General features: G+C 44.2%; 1 pseudogene; it reads left to right on the top strand.

Annotated features, from left to right (window-relative positions):
* LOC111963793 (2-oxoglutarate dehydrogenase complex component E1-like) overlaps window positions 1-21,500 on the top strand; it is a 62,990-nt pseudogene extending 41,490 nt beyond the window's left edge.
* The last annotated feature ends 370 nt before the right edge of the window (window positions 21,501-21,870 follow it).

The following is a 21,870-nucleotide window of genomic DNA, read 5'->3' as shown; positions in this document are numbered from 1 at the left end:
ACTCAGAGCTAGAGCATGGTATATCAGACACTACAGATTAGGAACAATGGGGAAGTAATTCTGCTTTGAAAGTTGATAAACTTGTTACCCCAATTTTGAGAAAATGGCCCTTGAATGTTTTGGTACACCTACTGGACAGCTCTTCTTTGTTAACACCCATTCAGCATCATTCACACCCGCTTAAGCCTTAGCCCCACCCATCTCTTTAAGGATTCACATGTGACGCCATATGCTAAACAGAGTGAGTACGGTCGTTGTGTGCTAAACAACCAAAGATTTCAAAACTAAGTTAGCGTTAAGTTAGCTGGCTAGCCAGCTCAAATAATGAGCATATCATATAGCTGACAATGTCTTAACTTTAGCTAATTTGTATTCATTATTTCAGGAAAATAAACTCACAACAAGATCATTATTTACAAGTTAATGGCAAGCTAATTACAGAAAATAGCTTATGGTTGTGAGTGTGATTAAAATAAAATCAGGGCATTCTACCAGAGAACTTGAACACCGTCTCTTTGACCTAACGGTATATCCTAATTTGTCTTTGGTYCAGGTCATGTTGTTCTTCACYTTACTGTCTCTGGTAAACACACACTATATCAAGTAAAATCWAAATGTATTTGTCASATGCACAGGATACAGYAGGTGTAAACMGTACAGTGAAATGGTTACTTGCATAGTGGAGTATTTTGTTTAGCTAAACAATTAACCATAGTCCCAACTCATAACGTTACTACCCTGCATGAATCTGAAGGTAGCTAAAGCTAACCAACTAGGTTCAATGTTAGCTAGTTGGCTAACATTCGGCTATTACTAGCAATGCTCTGAGATACGAATAATATTARTACACACACYTAACGTTAGCTAGCGAGCCAGCCAGCTAGCGTRAGCTAGCTWGCTAACASTACGCTTTAACTTGCAATGAAAARGACTTTCTGACCAAATTAGAAACGTATAATATCTTAAAATGTAGATAAATAGACTCTCTTAGTCGTATACATGGATGAACGCTTGTCCCTCTCTGTCACAGATAGTTGCCCTTAATTTGAAGATGTAATCTGGAGACAGGTGTTTTACATAACAGCCTTCTTTCTGTGTGTTCTCTTTTTGACTCCCTCCACATATTTGCAATCAAACACCAGAATCTCCTTAGCTATCATACTCTGCTTCCACCGGGCATTCCACTGATTTCAAGACTCGGTCCTCCAGAAAGTGGAGAGCATTAGCAACACTTTTGCAATTCTTTGTGACATCCTTTAAAAAAGCAGCGTTAGAAGGGATTACCTACACTACTGAGAGCTCATGTTATAGACAGAAGTTGCTACATGGCAGACCAATCCAAACTCATCTCGGCATGTCCAGCCCATCAATTAACTCAGCCAATCATGGCTAGGGAAGGTTCTGGCTTTGTCCATGGCTAAACCAACTAGCTCGTAATTTAACTATTTCATTTGTATTACAGATGGCATACAAGTTTGTTATTAAGGCACATGAAAGTTTATGTTTCAGAAAGCATTTCTGCCAAAAAACACATTTGATAAAAATGTTTACGTTCCAATGCCTCTCCTGGAAGTAGTGATGCGCGTTGTAACGGATGTGAAATGGCTAGCTAGTTAGCGGTGGTGCGAGCTATAGCGTTTCAATCGGTTACGTCACTCGCTTTGAGACCTTGAAGTAGTGGTTCCTCTTGCTCTGCAAGGGCCGCCTTTGTGGAGCGATGGTAACGATGCTTCGTGGTGACTGTTGTTGATGTGTGCAGAGGTCCCTGGTTCGCGCCCGGGTCGGGCGAGGATGGACGTAAAGTTAAACTTTACATTGATGCTGTTGACACTGGTTGCTGCGGAAAAGGAGGAGGTTGAAAGGGGGTAGTGTGTTCCCCTTGCTCTGCAAGGGCTGTGGCTTTTGTGGAGCGATGGGTAACAATGCTTTGTGGGTGACTGTTGTTGATGGTTGCAGAAGGTCCCTGGTTCGCGCCCGGTCGGCGAGGGAACGACTAAAGTTAAACTGTTACACGCGACATATGCCTAGTTCTCAGAAACGAGTCACAATTTCTAACTTTTTTATAAACATAATTCCACTTTGACATTATGGGCTATTGTGTGTAGGTCGGTGACACAAATTCGCAATTAATCTATTTTAAATTCAGGCTGTAACACAACAAAATGTGAAAAAAGTCAGGGGTTATGAGTACTTTCTGAAGGCACTATAGTGGGACTCTGCTGACTCCGAGACGCCTTCACGTTCACGCCATTCCCTGCCACCATTTTGTATTTGCATCYTCYCTTACCCCTTCATTCCAGAAAATGAATTGTTTTTGTCACTCCTCCATCTCTCCCCACCACTCTTCTTCATGTTACTGCTGACATTGTTATTTCACCATCACCTCTTGCTGTTTCTTTTTCTCTCGCTCTACCTCTTTCTCGCTCATATGCTCTGTCTCTCCCGTCTATCTCGTGTAATGCAATAACCCTGCTTGTGGCCATCAAACTAACCAATTAATGTTGCTCTTTTTTGGATGTCTGTATAACTTTGATATTCAAATATAGAGTGGGTTTCTCTAGATACCATGTCTGTCATTTTGATGTTTAAATTAGCCTTCTGTATGCCCCTCTTTCCCACTAATTCCCTCTCTTTCTGCTTTTTTCCATCTCTCTTTCTCTAACTCTCTGATCACCTCTTCCTCTCTCCATTTGTCTATTATATTTCTATACCCCCCCCTCCTCCAATCTACATGGTAACAATGGCAGAGTTCTATGGTCTGGATGAGTCCGACCTGGACAAGGTGTTCCGGCTCCCCACCACAACCTTTATAGGGGGCAGCGAGAGCACTCTGCCCCTCCGAGAGATCATACAGCGCCTCGAGGTAGATCCGACGCGTTGCACGCACTCACTGCTTGCTAAAAACTGCCCACACACATGCGCACACACACAGGCGCACTGACCTCTCCTCTCCTCTAGATGGCGTACTGTCAGTCTATTGGAGTAGAGTTCATGTTCATTAATGACCTGGAGCAGTGCCAGTGGATCAGACAGAAGTTTGAGAGGCCAGGCATCATGCAGTTCACCCTGGAGGAGAAGAGGACCCTGCTAGCCAGAATGGTTCGATCCACCAGGTCTGTCTGTACACCGGTTTCACATTAAAAAAAATAGTGTATGCATATTTACCAATTGTGCAGGTTACAAAAAATGTCACAAAGACAAAGACAGTTTATTGCATAAGCATATTGCTTTTACTATATTTCTTGTGCTAAGATATGTTTAGTGTGATGCACATAGCTGGACAACATACTACACTTCCACACCTCATCCCCAGATGGCAGCAGCAACCGGTTTAAGTGATGTGCTCTGCCAGGAAGCCTTACATTAGAAATGTATGTCATTTAGCAGACGCTCTTATCCAGAGCGACTTACAGTTAGTACATTCATCTTAAAAACCTCTTAAGGATCGTACCCCTTTTTTAAAATTTTTGCCTAAAAGGACTTACCCAAATCGAACTGCCTGTAGCTCAGGACCTGAAGCAAGTATATGCATATTCTTGATTCCATTTGAAAGAAAACACTTTGAAGTTTGTGGAAATGTGAAATGAATGTAGAAAACTATCACACATTAGATCTGGTAAAAGATAATCCAAACAAAAAAAACATGCGTTTCCTATTTGTTATTCTTTTCATCATCTTTGAAATGCAAGAGAAAGGCCATGATATAATATTGGAGTTTAGGTGCAATTTAGATTAGCAGTGTAAAGTTTCAGATTGATCCAGTGAAGCATTGCAATACTGCACAAAATTTTGTATCAAGTCTGCCCAAATGTGCCGAATTAGTCAATTGATACATTTTCAAGTACATAACTATAGAGAACATACAAAAATGATATGGTAATAAAAAATGTAAGTTTACACACTCCCAGGAAGGTCATACATGATGGAAATTAGCTTCCCTACATCTAGATGGCCGGTCGGGATCGGTGTGGGGCCAGAAACAGTAGGGGTTCAAACCTTAGAACCCAGTTCCTACATTTGAATATAGAAATGGATTTAATCAAACAAAGCTATGCTACATTTTATCTCTGGGACCCTCAGGATGACAAATCAGAGCAAGATTACTGAATGTAAATGCACTGTTTATCTTCAGAGTTGCAAGTGTTACTTCACAAAAGCCTTGATAATTARTCAAGTGTCCTCCTCTCAGTGAGAGAGAGTGAGAGAGAGAGTAGGACCAAAGCCTCTCAGACGGCCTTTGTTTGTTTCTTTGTGTTAGTTAACCTCTTTAGTTGGGCATGCCTTTTTGTAGGTTGGTTTTTGTACATCTATTTATTTTGTCACCATGAACATGAATAACCTTCTTGGARTGGCCGACCAAGAGGTTAAGACGGAGCTGGCCCTGAACTCGGTAAGTTTGCTATCTCCTGGGTACATGTACATACAACACGGTCCGGACACTTCTACGTTCACGCTYAAGCACACACCTAGTCATGTCACAGAACAATTAGGCAAGCCTAGGTCCCCTAGACAAAGTGAGTGTAGTGTAACAGAAGGTTGTCTAATCGATTCCGTAACACTTACAACTATCAAATCCTCTCAGATCTCCACAAATGCATAGAGCGAAAGGGCTATTTGAAATTGTTTAACTTCCTGTTTCATATGTTTAACTTCCTGTTTCCTGTTGGCAAGGTTTGAGGAGTTCCTGCAGAGGAAATGGTCATCAGAGAAGCGCTTTGGCCTGGAGGGCTGTGAGTCTCTCATCCCGGCCCTGAAGACCATCATCGACAAGTCCAGCATGAACGGAGTGGAGAGCATCATCATGGGCATGCCTCACAGGTACTGTTACCACAGAAACACCAATCACAGGCTGCCCCACAGGCAGCGTTGTCCATGGAAACACCAATCATAGGCCCCCCATACAGGTACTGTTACCGCATACACACCAATCACAAGCTGCCCAGTGCGTAGCGTAGCTGAAAGTTGTTCTCCCTCTCTCCACCCTTGTCTCTCGCTCTATCTCTCCAGGGGGAGGTTGAATGTGTTGGCRAATGTGATCCGTAAGGAGCTGGATCAGATCTTCTGTCAGTTTGACTCCAAGCTTGAGGCTGCTGATGAGGTAAATCCTACAGCTYGCAGAGAGCAGGGTCCTGTTCATTAACCACCAAACGGGGAAAGAAATAACTGAAGCAGGGAGGGACTTTGTCCAATCAGAAACACAGATTTTCGTTTTCTGTTGCAATTTTTTTTCAAATGTTGTCCATTGCGTACCGTAAAGATCACGACCCTGGTAACACAATATGGAAAGTGAATAACATGAAAAAAATCTTCCATATCAGAAGCTAAAYAAAATGAAGAAGTTATACTCTTACAATTCACCTGCCCTCTCTTTTTCTCCCCCCCTCCCRCCTCAGGGTTCTGGAGATGTGAAGTACCACTTGGGGATGTGGCACCGGAGGATCAACCGGGTCACTGATAGGAACATCACACTGTCACTCATGGCTAACCCTTCCCACCTGGAGGCTGTGGACCCCGTGGTGCAGGGAAAGACCAAGGCTGAGCAGTTCTACTGCGGGGACACAGAAGGCAACAGGGTAAGTACACACACAGGCAGACAGACAGACTGTGTATGGATTTGTATGTTTTTTGGTTTCTGTCTGTCTGTCTGTCTGTCTGTCTGTCTGTCTGTCTGTCTGTCTGTCTGTCTGTCTGTCTGTGTATTTATATTTCTGTTTGTCTGTCTGTCTGTCTGTGTATTTATATTTCTGTTTGTCTGTCTGTCTGTCTGTGTATTTATATTTCTGTTTGTGTGTATTTCCAGGTAATGTCCATCCTGCTCCATGGTGATGCAGCGTTTGCAGGCCAGGGGGTTGTCTATGAGACCTTCCACCTCTCTGACCTGCCCTCCTACACCACACATGGCACTATCCATGTGGTGGTCAACAACCAGGTAACACATGCACGTGCGCGTAGGCACGCATGCATGCACACACACACACCCTTCCCTTAATTTAACTTCCCTCTTTTCTCTCTCCCACCCTGCAGATTGGTTTCACCACCGACCCCAGGGTGGCGAGGTCATCCTCTTACCCTACAGACGTGGCCAAYGTGGTCAACGCCCCCATCTTCCATGTCAACGCTGACGACCCCGAGGCTGTCATGTACGTGTGTAATGTCGCCGCCGAGTGGAGGGCAACCTTTCACAAGGACGTAGTCGTCGACCTGGTGAGTGTGTGTTTCCTGACCAGGGTGGTGTTCGTTAGGCATGAAACAGAGGAAAACAGACTGAAACAGGGAGGGACTACTAAAAAATGGTGTGAAAACGTTTGTGACCAATTAGAAACGTGTATGTGTTTCCTGATCAGGTGTTTGTAATGGTCATAATGAGATGATAATTATAATAGGGTTATTAAGCAGACACCTTTAGTGACTTACCGAACAGTCATCATTGACACTTTCTATAAATAAAGGGACTAATGTGTGACATCAGGGTAAAAAYAAAAGGCTTTATGTACATTTAAATAGGATTTTCTTGCATCTTCACATGTGTATTTACAGGAATAAGAGTCTKGGTAGGCAAAATGAGACCATAACTCCTAGCAACAACAAAACATCTACAGATCATTCAAAATGTCACATAAAACATGGACACTGCATTTTTCTTTGCCATGTCAAGTAGCAGGTCTGTTTGTGTTGTAGTCACCTTCTCTATCATTTATAGCCATGCTAAACATTCCAGAAGAATGCATTTCTGTATTTTTGTATAGTTTATATAATTTAATGCAATAATATAATAGAATGGCCTCTGTCAACAAATCATTGGCAATAATAATHACCAATAATGAAATCATTATAGTCAGTAAACTCTTCAAGTTGTGTGTGTGTGTGTGTGTGCATGCATGTGTGTGAGAACTAGATGTCACATTCTTGCTTCCTCTGTCCTTGTTTCCTCCACTCCATGCACCTCCTCGAAAGTGGGAGGAACCTTCCCTRCTCTCCCCCAATGTGCTTTGAGAGGGAGGTSAGGAATGGAGGAAACAAGGGGAGAATCTCAATTGCATGTCCTTCATTCCTCACATCCTCTCCCCTTGCCTCCTTCTCAAAACCCATCGGATAAGAAGGTGACAGAGGGACCTCTGACCTTCTCATCCAATGGGTTTTGAGGTGGAGATGAAGAGAGAGGATGCAACGAATCAAGGAAATGCAATAGAAATTCTCCCAAGGACAGAGGAAGCAAGTATTTGACAGCTATTCAAATGTTTTGACAGTGCCAGACTGGCTGACTGACCGACTGAGCTACCATAATACCCATGACCTGTCCAGAAACAACCCGCATCCCCTACTTCCCAGAGTCTAGACACTTGTGGAGATCTAAGAGGGATTGATGGGTGGTGACATGATGAGAGCGCCATCTTAACCTCTGATAGGCTTGGTGGAATTTTGGTGGTATTGCTTACACCTGTTCAATTCTCTCAGATCTCCACAAGTGTCTAGGGGTAGGGGCTGGGGAGTGTTTCTGGACAGGACCCCACAACCCTTCGGGTGTGTAGTGGACCGACAGCACATCACTTGAGGCATGGGTTGGATGTTTAATTCCATTGCTATACACACACAGATTTTCACAGGTGTAAGCTGGACACACCCACGGCACCCTATCAGGCTGATCAGACAGGTCTGGGCAGCTGGAGACCTGCTGTAAAACAGGATATATTTACATGTCTACTATTCAAATCCTTCCTTCATTCAAATCAAATTTTATTTGTCACATGCACCGACCACAACAAGTGTAGACTTTTCCCGTGAAATGCTTACTTACAAGCCCTTATCCAACAGTGCAGTTCAAGAAAAGTTAAGAAAATATTTACTAAGTAGACTAAAATAAAAAGTAATTATAAAAAGTAACACAATAAGAATAACAATAACGAGGCTATATACAGGGGGCACCGGTACCGAGTCCGTGTGCGGGGGTACAGGTTAGTTGAGGTCATATGTACATGTAGGTGGGGTGAAGGGACTATGCATAGATAATTAACAGCGAGTAGCAGCAGCGTACAAAAGGGAGGGGGGGTCAATGTAAATTGTCCGGTGGCGATTTTATTAATCGTTCGGCAGTCTTATGGCTTGGGGGTAGAAGGTAATTTGGTCCTAGACTTGGCACGCCGGTACCACTTGCCATGCGGTAGCAGAGAAAACAGTCTATAACTTGAGTGACTGGCGTCTCTGACAATTCTATGGGCTTTCCTCAGACACCACCTATTGTATAGATCCTGGATGGCAGGAAGCTTGGCCCCAGTGATGTACTGGGCCGTTCGCACTACCCTCTACAGAGGCCTTACGGTCTGATGCCAAGCAGTTGCTATACCAGGCGGTGATGCAACCGGTCAGGATGCTCTCGATGGTGCAGCGGTAGAACCTTTTGAGGATCTGGAGACCCATGCCAAGTCTTTTCAGTCTCCTGAGGGGGAAAAGGTTTTGTCGTGCCATCTTCCCGACTGMCTTGGTATGTTTGSACCATGACAGTTGGTTGGTGACGTGGACACCAAGGACGTTGAAACTCTCGACCCGCTCCACTACAGCCCCGTCAATGTTAATGGGAGCCTGTACGGCCCGCCTTTTTCTGTAGTCCACGATCAGCTCCTTTGTCTTGCTCACATTGAAGGAGAGGTTGTTGTCCTGGCACCACACTGCCAGTTCTCTGACATCTCCGCTTATTAGTCATTGGTTGTACATCAAACTAGCTGGAATGAAAAACATGAATACATTCAGAACAATATAGAGCTAGTGCTATTTTAAATGCACCGGCAGAACAGAGACGCTACCTCTGGTAAGACGAGGGGTGGGGGTGTGTGTCTATTTGTCAATAACAGCTGGTGTGCGATGTCTAATATTAAAGAAGTCTCGAGGTATTGCTCGCCTGAGGTAGAGTACCTTATGATAAGCTGTAGACCACACTATCTACCAAGAGTTCTCATCTATATTATTCGTAGCCGTCTATTTACCACCACAGAACCGATGCTGGCACTATGACCGCTCTCAACCAACTCTATAAGACCATAAGCCAAGCAAAGAAGAAAATGCTCTCCCAGAAGTGGCACTCCTAGTGGCCGGGGACTTTAATGCAGGAAAACTTAAATCAGTTTTACCAAATAAAAAATCCTAGACCACCTTTACTCCACACACAGAGATGCATACAAAGCTTTCCCCCGCCCTCCATTTGGCAAATTTGACCATAATTCTATCCTACTGATTCCTGCTTACAAGCAAAAACAAAAGCAGGAAGTACCAGTGACTCGTTCAATACGGAAGTGGTCAGATGACGCGGATGCTACACTACAGGACTGTTTTGCTAGCACAGACTGGAATATGTTCCCGGGATTCATCCAATGGCATTGAGGAGTACACCACCTCAGTCATCGGCTTCATCAATAAGTGCATCGACGACCACCATGCCCACAGACAAACCATCAAACAAAGCGTCAATATAGGATTAAGATTGAATCCTACTACACCGGCTCTGATGCTCGTTGGATGTGGCAGGGCTTGAAAACTATTACGAATTACAAAGGGAAACCCAGACGCGAGCTGCCCAGTGACGCGAGCTGACCAGACGAGCTAAATACCTTTTACGCTCACTTCGAGGCTTCAACACTGAAGCATGCACGAGAGCACCAGTTGTGCTGGAGGACTGTGTGATAATGCTCTTGACAGCCGATGTCAACAAAACCTTTAAACAGGTCAACATTCACAAAGCCTCTGGGKCAGACGGATTACCAGGACGTGTACTCAAAGCATGCGCGGACCAACTGTCAAGTGTCTTCACTGACATTTTCAACCTCTCCCTGATCGAGTCTGCAATACCTACATGTTTCAAACAGATCACCATAGTACCTGTGCCCAAGGAAGCGAAGGTAACCTGCCTAAATGATTACAACTCTGTGGCACTCACGTCAGTAGGCCATGAAGTGCTTTTAAAGACTGGTTATGGCTCACATCAACAGCATCCTCCCGGACACCCTAGACCACATATGTCAGAGTCAAGGCCCCGCGGGCCACATCCGGCCCGCGAGGAAGGTTTTTTACGGCCCCTGGGATGATCTTGATTTATTATTAGAACCGGCCCGCAGACCGCAGCAAGCCGGCAGCCCGCAGATCTTTTACACGCACCAATACTACATTTCCCACAATGCAACGGTGACGCACCGAGCAGTAGGCTGTTCATTTCAAATTTATTGGCAGCAGTCGCTCAGCATCACAGTAAAATTAACTTTCAGATACCCATCAAAAATGGCAAAACGGAAGGTGGACACTGAGAACGCGGGGGTTTCAAACAAGGTGGGAGTCGGAGTATATGGGAGGTAGCTGGAAAACCTGTGTGTGCTTCTTTGTGTGGAGAAAGTGTGGCGGTACTGAAAGAGTATAATCTGAGACGACATTATGAAACGAAACACGCGGACAAAAACAAGAATATGGACATGGAACAAAGGCTACAAAAGGCAGAGGAATTAAAACGAGGCTGCAAATCTCGACGGCTCTGTTCAAAAAAGCCAAATCACAAGGCCAGGCTGCTGTCAAGGCCAGTTTTATTTTGCAGAAGAGATCGCTAAATCAGCCCGGCCATTTACGGAGGGGGATTTCATCAAAAACTGCATGATTAAAGTTTGTGACGAAGTTTGCCCAGAAAAAAGCAACTCTTTTTAAATGTGAGTCTGAGCAGAAACACCATTGCCGAGAGAGTAGACCAGTTGTCCATCAATCTAAAAGAGCAGCTTGTGAAAAGGGAAAAGATTTCATTGCATATTCCTTGGCTGTGGATGAGAGCACGACAAAATTTCTGACATTGCCCAGTTGTCAATTTCATCCGCGGAGTGGACTCCAGCCTAAGCGTGACAGAGGAGTTTTTGGCTTTACGTCCTATGCATGGCACAACTACGGGCATGATTTGTATGAAGAGGGTCAAGATGTGTAAATGAGATGGAGCTGCCTTGGGAAAAACTTGTGGGTTTGACAACCGACGGAGCACCTGCGATGTGTGGACACAGGAGCGGACTGGTGGCGAAGATACGGGAAAAGATGCAAAGCGGAAAACGCGACAGGTGAGCTGACAGCTTATCATTGTATCATACACCAGGAAGCGTTGTGCGGTAAAGCCTTGAAAATGAGCATGTAATGAGCATCATCACGCGCACAGTTAACTTTATCAGAGCCAAAGGTTTGAATCACCGCCAGTTCAAGGCATTTCTGACGAGTTAGAAACGGAGCATGGTGATTTGCCTATCACACAGAGGTGCGATGGCTAAGCCAGGGAAAGGTGGCTTCAAAGATGTTTCGAGGCTTCGTGAGGAGATTTGTCTGTTCTTGGACAGCAAAGGGAAAGACACAACACAACTCCGAGACGAAATGTTTCTGTGTGAAATGGCTTTTCTGTGTGACATTACGAGTCATCTGAATGCAATGAACTTGCAGCTGCAGGGTCGGGATCATGTCATCTCTGATATGTACAGTACAGTGAAGGCATTTAAAACCAAACTGACTCTGTGGAGACGCAGATGCGGAAAGAAAATTTGAGCCACTTTCCCAGCTGCCAGACCATGAAAGAGAAGCTCTCTACCAGTGCGTTCCCAGAGCGCACAGTTGGCTGATAAAATAGGTATGCTTGCCGCTGACTTCGACGCGATTTGCTGATTTGAAGCACAAAAAGCAGGTTGGAAACTGCTCCGGTAACCCATTTGCTGTTGACGTGGAAAGCTCACCACCAAACCTCCAAATGGAGTTGATTGACCTCCAATGCAATGATGCACTGGAGGCAAAAATGCGGGCAGTGGTGCTGCGGAGTTCGCCCGTTTCCTCCCCGACACAATGCCCCAGCTGCGCATCCAGGCTGCTCAAACGTTGTCTATGTTTGGCAGCACATACCTGTGTGAACAACTGTTTTCTTTGATGAACCTGAAAAAAACATCACACAGAAGTCGACTTACTGCTGAACACCTCCACTCATTCTGAGGATTTCCTCAGCTCAGAGCCTTACCCGACACATTGATGAACTTGTGGAAAAGATGGGACACCACCAAGTATCACCCTCAACCTCAAACAAGTGAACATTACTGTGCAATCACATATTTAGAGTTTTTACTCAGTTTCAAGTTTAAAAGTTAAAGTTTAATATTTGTTTTCACTGCATGTTACTTCTCCTTAAAAAAGTGTTGTTTTTGATTAATAGATTTTTGCACTTTATTTTATTGTATTTCAATCCAATTATATTTTAAAAATATTTCAGTTGAGTGGATGATAGAAAATTGCTATTATTGTTTTTTTCTTTGAAGTAAATTTAGCCCACTTTGCTAAAATAGAAAATATAGGCTACTGATGGTGCCTTGAATACCGGTTTCTTTCATTTAATGTTCATGTTATGGGATTTTTATATAAAGGAAATTTGTCTTTTGTGTCTGTTGAAAATTAAAGATTACTGACAGACGCCATAAGAAAATATGCTTTATTTATCTGATCATATTGGAATATATTTGTTAGGTTTTCAGTAGGTTCAATTAGGTTCACTAGACTATATGCGTCATTTAAAAAATTTTCAATGAACATTCGAACAGTCCGGCCCTCGGCTTTGTAGCTAAATTTTTTATTTGGCCCTCCGTCCATTTGACTTTGACACCCCTGCCCTAGACCCATCCAATTCGCATACGCGCCCAACAGATCCACAGATGACGCAATCTCAATCGCACTCCACACTGCCCTTTCTCACCTGGACAAAAGGAACACCTATGTGAGAATGCTGTTCATTGACTACAGCTCAGCGTTCAACACCATAGTGCCCACAAAGCTCATCACTAAGCTAAGGACTCTGGGACTAAACACCTCCCTCTGCAACTGGCATCTGGACTTCCTGACGGGCCGTCACCAGGTGGTAAGCGTAGGCAACAACACATCTGCCATGCTGATCCTTAACACTGGGGCCCTCAGGGTGTGTACTTAGTCCCCTCCTGTATTCCCTGTTCACCACGACTGCGTGGCCAAACACGACTCAAACACCATCATTAAGTTTGCTGACGACACAACAGTGGTAGGCCTGATCACCAACAACGATGAGACGGCCTATAGCTAGGGCATATCTCTTGTCTAGCAATAGATACTGTTGTTTTGGCTGTATAGCATAATTTAAAAAGATTACCAATGATTAGCTTGGTAGCTAGGATATATCAGTCAGCTAACTATTTACAGTAAGCAGCAGTTCATTAATAAGTCAATACACACTCAATTATATGCAGAAATGTCGAAATATTACCTTATCTTGCACAGTGGCTTGGTATGGGCAGCTATTAATCAATTAATTAATTGATAATAGATTCATAAAATGGAGTTAGAAGGATGACCTCCTGCTTTGAAAAGACAGGAAGTGTTGGCTGTGCACTTGACCAGGGATTCCACATTTGACCCCACCCACATTTGAACATCGAAATATCAAATTGTTTTGGGGTTTTATATTCAAAAACGAATAAACAAGACGTTTTAACATTGCCGATTGCTCCGTTTGAAATATTTAGCTATTTATCTTGACCACCGTAACAACAGACACCAAAGTGTTCTGTTAGTCCTCCAGATCAACATTAATTCCTGCACTAAGGCTGTTGTTAAATCACATGCTCTTTATCACTTGACTGTCATTCAGACAGTATCTCCGATGAGATACATTCAGGGAGGGCATCCATGAATACAATTGTAGCAGCTCCAAACTAGAGATGCACACTGGTACCCTAATTTATAGAAAGACCCATATATGTAGCCCCTGCAGGTAACATGCCATAACCATGAACGAGCTGAATTCTAATGTGTGTGTGTGTGTGTTACAGGTGTGTTACAGGCGTAACGGCCACAATGAGATGGACGAACCCATGTTCACCCAGCCTCTGATGTACAAGCAGATCAAGAAGCAGAAAGGAGTCCTTCAGAAATARGCTGAGAAACTCATAGCAGAGGGAGCTGTCACCAGACAGGAGTACGAGGTAACATATTTTGCCATATACACTGAGTATACCAAACATTAGGAACACCTTCCTAATATCGAGRTGCACTCCCACTTTTGCCCTCAGAACAGACTAATTTCATCGGGGCATGGACTCTGCAAGGTGTCGAAAGTGTTCCACAGGGATGCTGGCCCATGTTGACTCCAATGCTTCCTGCAGTTGGGTCAAGTTGGCTGGATGTCCTTTGGGTGGTGAACCATTCTTGATGCACACGGGAAACTGTTGAGTGTGAAAAAAACCAACAGTTCCTGACACAAGCAGGTGTACCTGGCACCTATTACCATACCCCGTTCAAAGGCACTTAAATATTTTGTCTTGCCCATTCACCATCTGAATGGCACAAATACACAAACCATGTCTTAATTGTCTAAAGGGTTAAAAACACTTATTTAACCTGTCTCCTCCCCTTAATCTACACTGATTGAAGTGGATTTAACAGGTGACATCAATAAGGGATCATAGCTTTCACCTGGATTCACCTGGTCAGTCTATGTKATGGAAAGAGCAGGTGTTCTTAATGTTTTGTGCACTCAGTGTATACTATACACCATAGACTGCCCATAGACATCATGTAGCATAATCAGCCCTTACAAACCTCTACTTCGATATTATATTCTGTCCTCTGTCTTTATATGAAAGACTGTTCTTATATAGAATGTACTCGCTGATTGATATGAGGTACCAAGGTGTTGTTGTTGAGGATGACTTAATTAACATTAAATCGATATTAACCCTCTCCCCTCTAGGAGGAGATTGCCAAGTATGACAAGATCTGTGAAGAGGCTCATGCCCGCTCCAAAGACGAGAAGATTCTACACATCAAACACTGGCTAGACTCACCCTGGCCCGGTGTGGTGTGTGTGTGTGTGTGTGTGTTGTGTGTGTGTGTGTGTGGTGTGTGTGTGTGAAACCTAAGTTTTACAATATATTGTAAGTGCTATACAGTACCAGTCAATAGTTTGGACACACATTCAAGGGTTTTTCTTTTTTTGTACTATTTTCTACTTGTAGAATACTAGTGAGGACATCAAAACTACGAAATAAAACATATGGAATCATGTAGTAGCCAAAAAAGTGTTCAACAAATCAAATATGTTTAGATTCTTCAAAGTATCCACCCTTTGTCTTGATGACAGCTTTGCACACTCTTGGAATTCTCTCAACCAGCTTCACCTGGAATGCTTTTCCAACAGTCTTGAAGGATTCCCACATATGCGAGCACTTGTTGGCTGCTTTTCCTTCACTCTGCGGTCCAACTCAGTGCAAACCATCTCAATTGGGTTGAGGTCGGTGATTGTGGAGGCCAGGGCATCTGATGCAGCAGTCCATCACTCTCCTTCTTGGTCAAAAAGCCCTTACACAGCCTGGAGTGTGTTGGGTCATTGTCCTGTTGAAAAACAAATGATAGTCCCACTAAGCGCAAATCAGATGGGATGGCGTATTGCTGCAGAATGCTGTGACAGCCATGCTGGTTAAGTGTTGCCTTCAATTTTAAATAAATCACAGTGTCACCAGCAAAGCACCCCGACACCATCACACCTCCTCCCCATGCTTCACAGTGGGAACTACACATGCGGAGAACATCCGTTCACCTACTCGCCTTCTCACAAAGGTTGGAACCAAAAATCTCAAATTTGGACTCATCAGACCAAAGGACAGATTTCCACCGGTCTAATGTCCATTGCTCGTGTTTCTTGGTCCAAGCAAGTCTCTTCTTATTATTGGTGTCCTTTAGTAGTGGTTTCTTTGCAGCAATTCGACAATGAAACCTGATTCACGCAGTCTCCTCTGAACTCTTTGCTTATTTGAGCTGTTCTTGCCATAATATGGACTTTGGTATTTTACCAAATACTGTTGTCTTCTGTATAGCACCTCTACCTTGTCACAACACAACTAATTGTCTCAAACGCATTAAAAAGGAAAGAAATTCCACAAATTCACTTTTAACAGGGCACACCTGTTAATTGAAATGCATTCCAGGTGGCTACCTCATGAAGCTGGTTGAGAGAATGCCAAGAGTGTGCAAAGCTGTCATCAAGGCAACGGGTGGCTACTTTGAGAGAATCTCAAATATAGAATATACACTACTGGTCAAACGTTTTAGAACACTTACTCATTCAAGGGTTTTCTTTATTTTTACTATTTTCTACATTGTAGAATAATAGTGAAGACATAAAAATCTATGAAATAACACATATGGAATAATGTAGTAACCAAAAAGTGTTAAACAATGTAGAAAATGTCCACACTTTTGACTGGTGTGTGTGTGTGTGTGTGTGTGTGTTTTATTCTCTGTGTAAACCATACACTAACAGTGTGTATTTTTTATCAATGTGTGTGTAGGTTTCTTCAACATGGATGGCCAGCCTAAGAGTATGACCAGTCCGTCTACAGGCCTGACTGAGGAGGAGCTGGGACACATAGGACACATTGCTTCATCTGTCCCTGTGGAAGACTTCACTATACATGGCGGTAGACAACCACGCACATACACTCAAACACACAAGTGCGCGCACAAACCCCTACACACACATACACACACACGCGTGGACACACACAATACCTGTGGAAGACAAATACAGCGTAACCTATGTACGTGCTCACATATCCTCATATATGTGTGTGTGTGTGTGTGTGTGTGTGTGTGTGTGTCAGGTCTGAGTCGTATACTAAAGGGTCGTGCGGCGATGGTGGGGCAGCGTGTGTGTGACTGGGCTCTAGGAGAGTACATGGCCTTTGGCTCGCTGCTCAAGGAGGGAACACACATACGTCTCAGCGGACAGGACGTGGAGAGAGGAACCTTCAGGTACTAATGTCACCCTTACGACAGCCTATGTCAATGTTATGACTGTATGTCATACTAAAGTCTCTTGTTTGACAGTGTTATTTGTTATTTGTCATTGCTGAATTATATATTTAAGTTTTAATTGGAATTGTACACATTTGCAGCTAAATGCTGAATTACAGCATACGTCTGTAGGCCTACGGTAATTAAGTAAAGTATTCAGACCCCTTGACTTTTTCAACATTCTGTTACATTACAGCCTTATTCTAAAATGGATTGAATAGTTTTRCCCCTCATCAATCTACACACAATACCCCACAATGACAAAGAAAAAACTGGTTTTTAGACATTTTTTGAATGAATTTACCACATAATTGAATGTCCCACAGATGGACTCATCTCAAGGAGGATTCATGTAAACAGGAAGCACCCGAGAGATCAATTTCGAGTCTCATAGCAAAGGGTTTTCGCTTTGTCATTATGGGGTATTGTGTGTAGGTTGATGAGGAACAACATTCATTTAGTCAATTTTAGAATGAGGCTTTAACGTAACACAATGTGGYAAAAGTGAAGGGGTCTGAATACTTTCCGAATGCACTGTAGTATACAATATTACACWTAAGCAGCATTAAGCAGTCTCACACAGTAAGGCATAGGGCTGTTGTAGTATCCGTCAGTCCGAGTAGGGGGAAGGTTCAGTTTGTGACTGGACCGAGTAGATCCGCCATTGACCATGGCCTCTTGTCTGAGGCAGCCATTTGTTGTAATCCTGGGATTTTGCAAGCTTCTGGACAAAGAATCTGCAGAGYTGGGTGCGGCGGGACTCCAAGGACTGCAAGCCCATGTCATTGCATGCAGTCGTAGGARGTGTAGGTGGGGCCCGTGATGATTTTGGTTGCACATGTTGGATCTTCACGGGCCCCACCTACACATTGTGTTGGTGGGCTTTGAGACCTGGGTGCCATACTGAAGCGCTATTGTCACATCTTGGTGATATAGTAACTCGTATTTACTCTCTCTCTCCATGTCTCTCCCTCGCTTCTTCTACCCATCCCTCTACCTCTCCCCTTCCTCTCTTTTCTCTACTCATAACTCTCTCTCTCTCCTTCTCCATCTCTCCATCTCCCCCTCTACAGTCACAGACACCATGTTCTCCATGACCAGAATGTAGATAAGAGGATCTGTATTCCCATGAACCACATCGCTCCTAACCAGGCTCCATACACTGTCTGCAACAGCTCTCTGTCAGAGTACGGAGTGTTGGGTTAGTACACACACATACACACACACACACACGTACACGTACGCAGACATGCGCACACACACATGCAGATGCAGTCTTTTATTTAGCTGTCTTTACGGTACAGCATGCCACAGCATTATGAGGAGTTGTCTGTTTTTTTACTCCCCTCATGCTTTCTGACCTGAACCCTCTGACCCTCTAGGTTTCGAGCTGGGTTTTGCCATGGCTAGTCCCAATGCTCTGGTTCTGTGGGAGGCCCAGTTTGGGGACTTCCACAACACAGCCCAGTGTATCATAGACCAGTTCATCTGCCCAGGACAGGCCAAGTGGGTCAGACAGAACGGAATAGTCCTACTGCTACCCCATGGCATGAAGGAATTGTAAGAACTACTGTCTGTCCGTCCATCCATCTGTGAGGCAGAGTTGTGTGTGTGTGTGTGTTGTTTGTGTGTGTGTGGGTGTGTGTGTGGTGTGTGTGTGTGTGGTGCGTGTGTGCGTGTGTGCGTGCGTGCGTGCGTGCGTGCGTGCGTGCGTGCGTGCGTCGTGCGTGCGTGCGTGCGTGCGTGCGTCCGTCCGTCCGTCCGTCCGTCCGTCCGTCTGCCTCAGTCTCTGAGAACAGAATAGCACTGCAGCTCCCACCACTCATCTACAAGTCTGTCTTCGCTTTGAAGAACATTGTCTGTTGTCAAAAATGGATGGATGATAAACTACATATCCCATGATACTCAGGGTCCAGAGCACTCGTCGGCCCGACCAGAGAGGTTCCTGCAGATGTGTAATGAAGACCCGGATGCATACCCTGTAAGTGTGTGTGTGTGTTTATTTTTTTATTTCACCTTCATTTAACCAGGTAGGCCAGTTGAGAACAAGTTCTCATTTACAACTGCGACCTGGCCAAGATAAAGCAAAGCAGTGAGACAAAAACAACAACACAGAGTTACACATAAACAAACGTACTGTCAACAACACAATAGAAAAGAAAAATAGAAAAATGTACAGTGTGTGCAAATGTAGAAGAGTAGGGAGGTAGGCAATAAATAGGCCCTAGAGGCAAAAATAATTACAATTTAACATTAATACTGGAGTGATGGATGTGCAGATGATGATGTGCAAGTAGAGATAATGGGGTGCAAAAGAGCAAGAGGGTAAGTAATAATATGGGGATTGTGTGTGTGTGTGTGTGTGTGTATGACCTGTCCCTTCTCTCATGCATAGAAATTCTCTGCTGAGGAGTTTGCTGTGCGTCAGCTGTATGACTGTAACTGGATCATCGTCAACTGCTCTACACCGGCTAACTACTTCCACGTCCTCCGCAGACAAATACTACAGCCCTTCAGGAAGCCTGTGAGTGCCACACGCGCACACGATCATTCAGGTTTACAGAAGCACGTCCTTCACARACACTCTACACACACACATCTCTCCTCTTTTTCTCTTTTTCCCTTATTTTCTCCCTCTCCCTTTCTCTCTGTTCTCCAGCTGATAGTCTTCACCCCCAAGTCTCTGCTGCGCCACCCTGATGCCAAGTCCAGCTTTGACGACATGCTGCCAGGTGAGGGAGAGATTGAGGGAGGATTTAGGTTCGCAAGGCGAGGAGGTCGGAAGGCTAGCTATGGTTACGATGGCTCCTTCTAACATCTGACGTACGGTACTGTGTAGTTAAGTTATTCGGTAGCAAAGCTATCTTCGCTAAGATATCTGGTGGAACGGGGATGAGAACGATTGTCTGAAGTGTCTGCTTGTCACCAGACCTGAGTTCAAATGGTATTTGCTTTCAGTCAAATGCGCTGAGCGTTTGACTGAGCCTGAGCGGGGGTTGCACTTTGGGGACTATTCCATTGGGTTCCATTGCACCAGGCAAGTATTTGAAAGAAAACAAATACTTTTTAAATACTGCTTATCAGACCAATGAGAGACGAATGAGTGTGTGTATGTGTGTGTGTGTACATGTGTGTACCGTACGTGTGTGTGTTTCTATACTGTGTGTTTGTGTGTGTGTCTTTCAGGTACCCACTTCCAGCGTCTGATCCCAGACAGTGGTCCTGTGTGTGAGAACCCAAAGGGGGTGAAAAGGATTGTGTTCTGTACTGGGAGGTCTACTATGAACTGACCCGAGAACGCAAGAACAGAGGCATGGATAATACTGTGGCCATTGCACGCATAGAGCAGGTATACACACACACATGCATACACGCACACATGTACAGTGCACACACTCAGGCATACACACACACACACACACACACACACACACACACACTTCCAATCTCATCTCTCTCTCTCCTCATCTATCTCTCCTCCAGCTCTCTCCCTTCCCGTTTGACCAGGTGAAGGTGGAGACAGGTCGTTATCCCAACGCTGACCTGGTGTGGTGCCAGGAAGAGCACAAGAACCAGGGTTACTATGACTACGTCAAACCCCGCCTCCGCACCACCGTCGACCGCACCCGCCCCGTTTGGTACGACCAGCCTCCTTCACTCACACCTGCTCACAGGGGAAGATATCAATGAATAATTTGATCAAACCTGGTCAAAGAGTTGTGTTTTGTATTAAATGTGTTCTCGCTTCTTTCTCATGTTTGTATGTGTGTGTGTATATGTGTGTGTGTAGGTATGCTGGTCGTGGGCCAGCAGCAGCTCCAGCTACAGGGAACAAAGCAGCTCATCTGGTGGAGTTACAACGCTTCCTAGATACAGCTTTTAACCTGGACGCATTCACTGGGCAGTCCTAACACACTTATACTAGAATCCCTATGCCCTATACCCCTCAAACTCAACCTCGACCTCGAAACCAGTTCCACTGCGTTTCTTTTTCATTTCCCCCTCTAATCAGGGACTGGTTTAGACCTGGGACACCAGGTGGGTGCAATTAATTATCCGGTAGAACAGAAAACCAGCAGGCTCCGGACCTCGTAGGGCAAGAGTTGAATACCACTGACCTATACACCACACACTACCCTTACCTCACCTGCTGAAGTTACACTGTTTTTTTAGTCAGGTTTTAACCTGGATGTATACACGTGAGTCTTAGTAGACTTATACCCTAGACTCTAGCCCCAACACCCTTCATCCTACTCTTATCCCTAAACCAGCATACACTGGATAGTCTTAACACACATACCCTGAACCCTCATTCAGTTTCTCTATATTATTTATATATCAAGACACACTATGAACTGTCTGCTATGACAGACTTTAGATACATTGATACGCACACTGACTGATCATAGGTCCTCTTGCACTGTTGAGCAATGGAGGGAAATGTCCACGCAGTTTGACCATGGATCCATTTTAAGAGCAATGTATTCAACCATACGAATGCCCTCCATTTTCCTCTCTCTCACTTTCTATCTCTCACTACTCGTTCTCCATCTTCTCCATCCCCTCCTCCTCTGTGTTTTAACCCTCTTTCATTTATTCTTCCCATTCATCATCTCTTTTCATTCCCCTCTTCTTCTTTCTCTCCTCTTGACCACTCACCTCCCTCTATTTTCTCCTCCTCCCTACTTTTCCCTCTCTTCCACCTCCTGTGCCAAATGTAAACAAACTTTTGGGAGATGAGAAATTACTATTATATAATATAAAACAGTGTATAAGCTTTGCTAGTAACTTATGAAGAGACAAGGTAAAAATGCCCACTGGTCTGGCGGGGATCTCTTTCGGACTAAGTAAAGGATTTATTTATTTTCGTATAGTGTTCTATGTTTATTCTTTAATCATTTATTCATTCAATAAAGACATTGTCGGTGTCATCGTGTGAGCCTTCAAATGCTTTTCAGYTATCTCATATCTTACATATTAATAACTTATTAATAACATATCTTGYGTGTGTCA

The sequence above is a fragment of the Salvelinus sp. IW2-2015 genome, linkage group LG5, assembly GCF_002910315.2.
Source record: "Salvelinus sp. IW2-2015 linkage group LG5, ASM291031v2, whole genome shotgun sequence".
NCBI classification, from domain to species: domain Eukaryota; kingdom Metazoa; phylum Chordata; class Actinopteri; order Salmoniformes; family Salmonidae; genus Salvelinus; species Salvelinus sp. IW2-2015.
The sequence above is the reverse complement of the archived record's forward strand: the minus strand, read 5'-3'. Positions and strand labels throughout refer to the sequence as shown.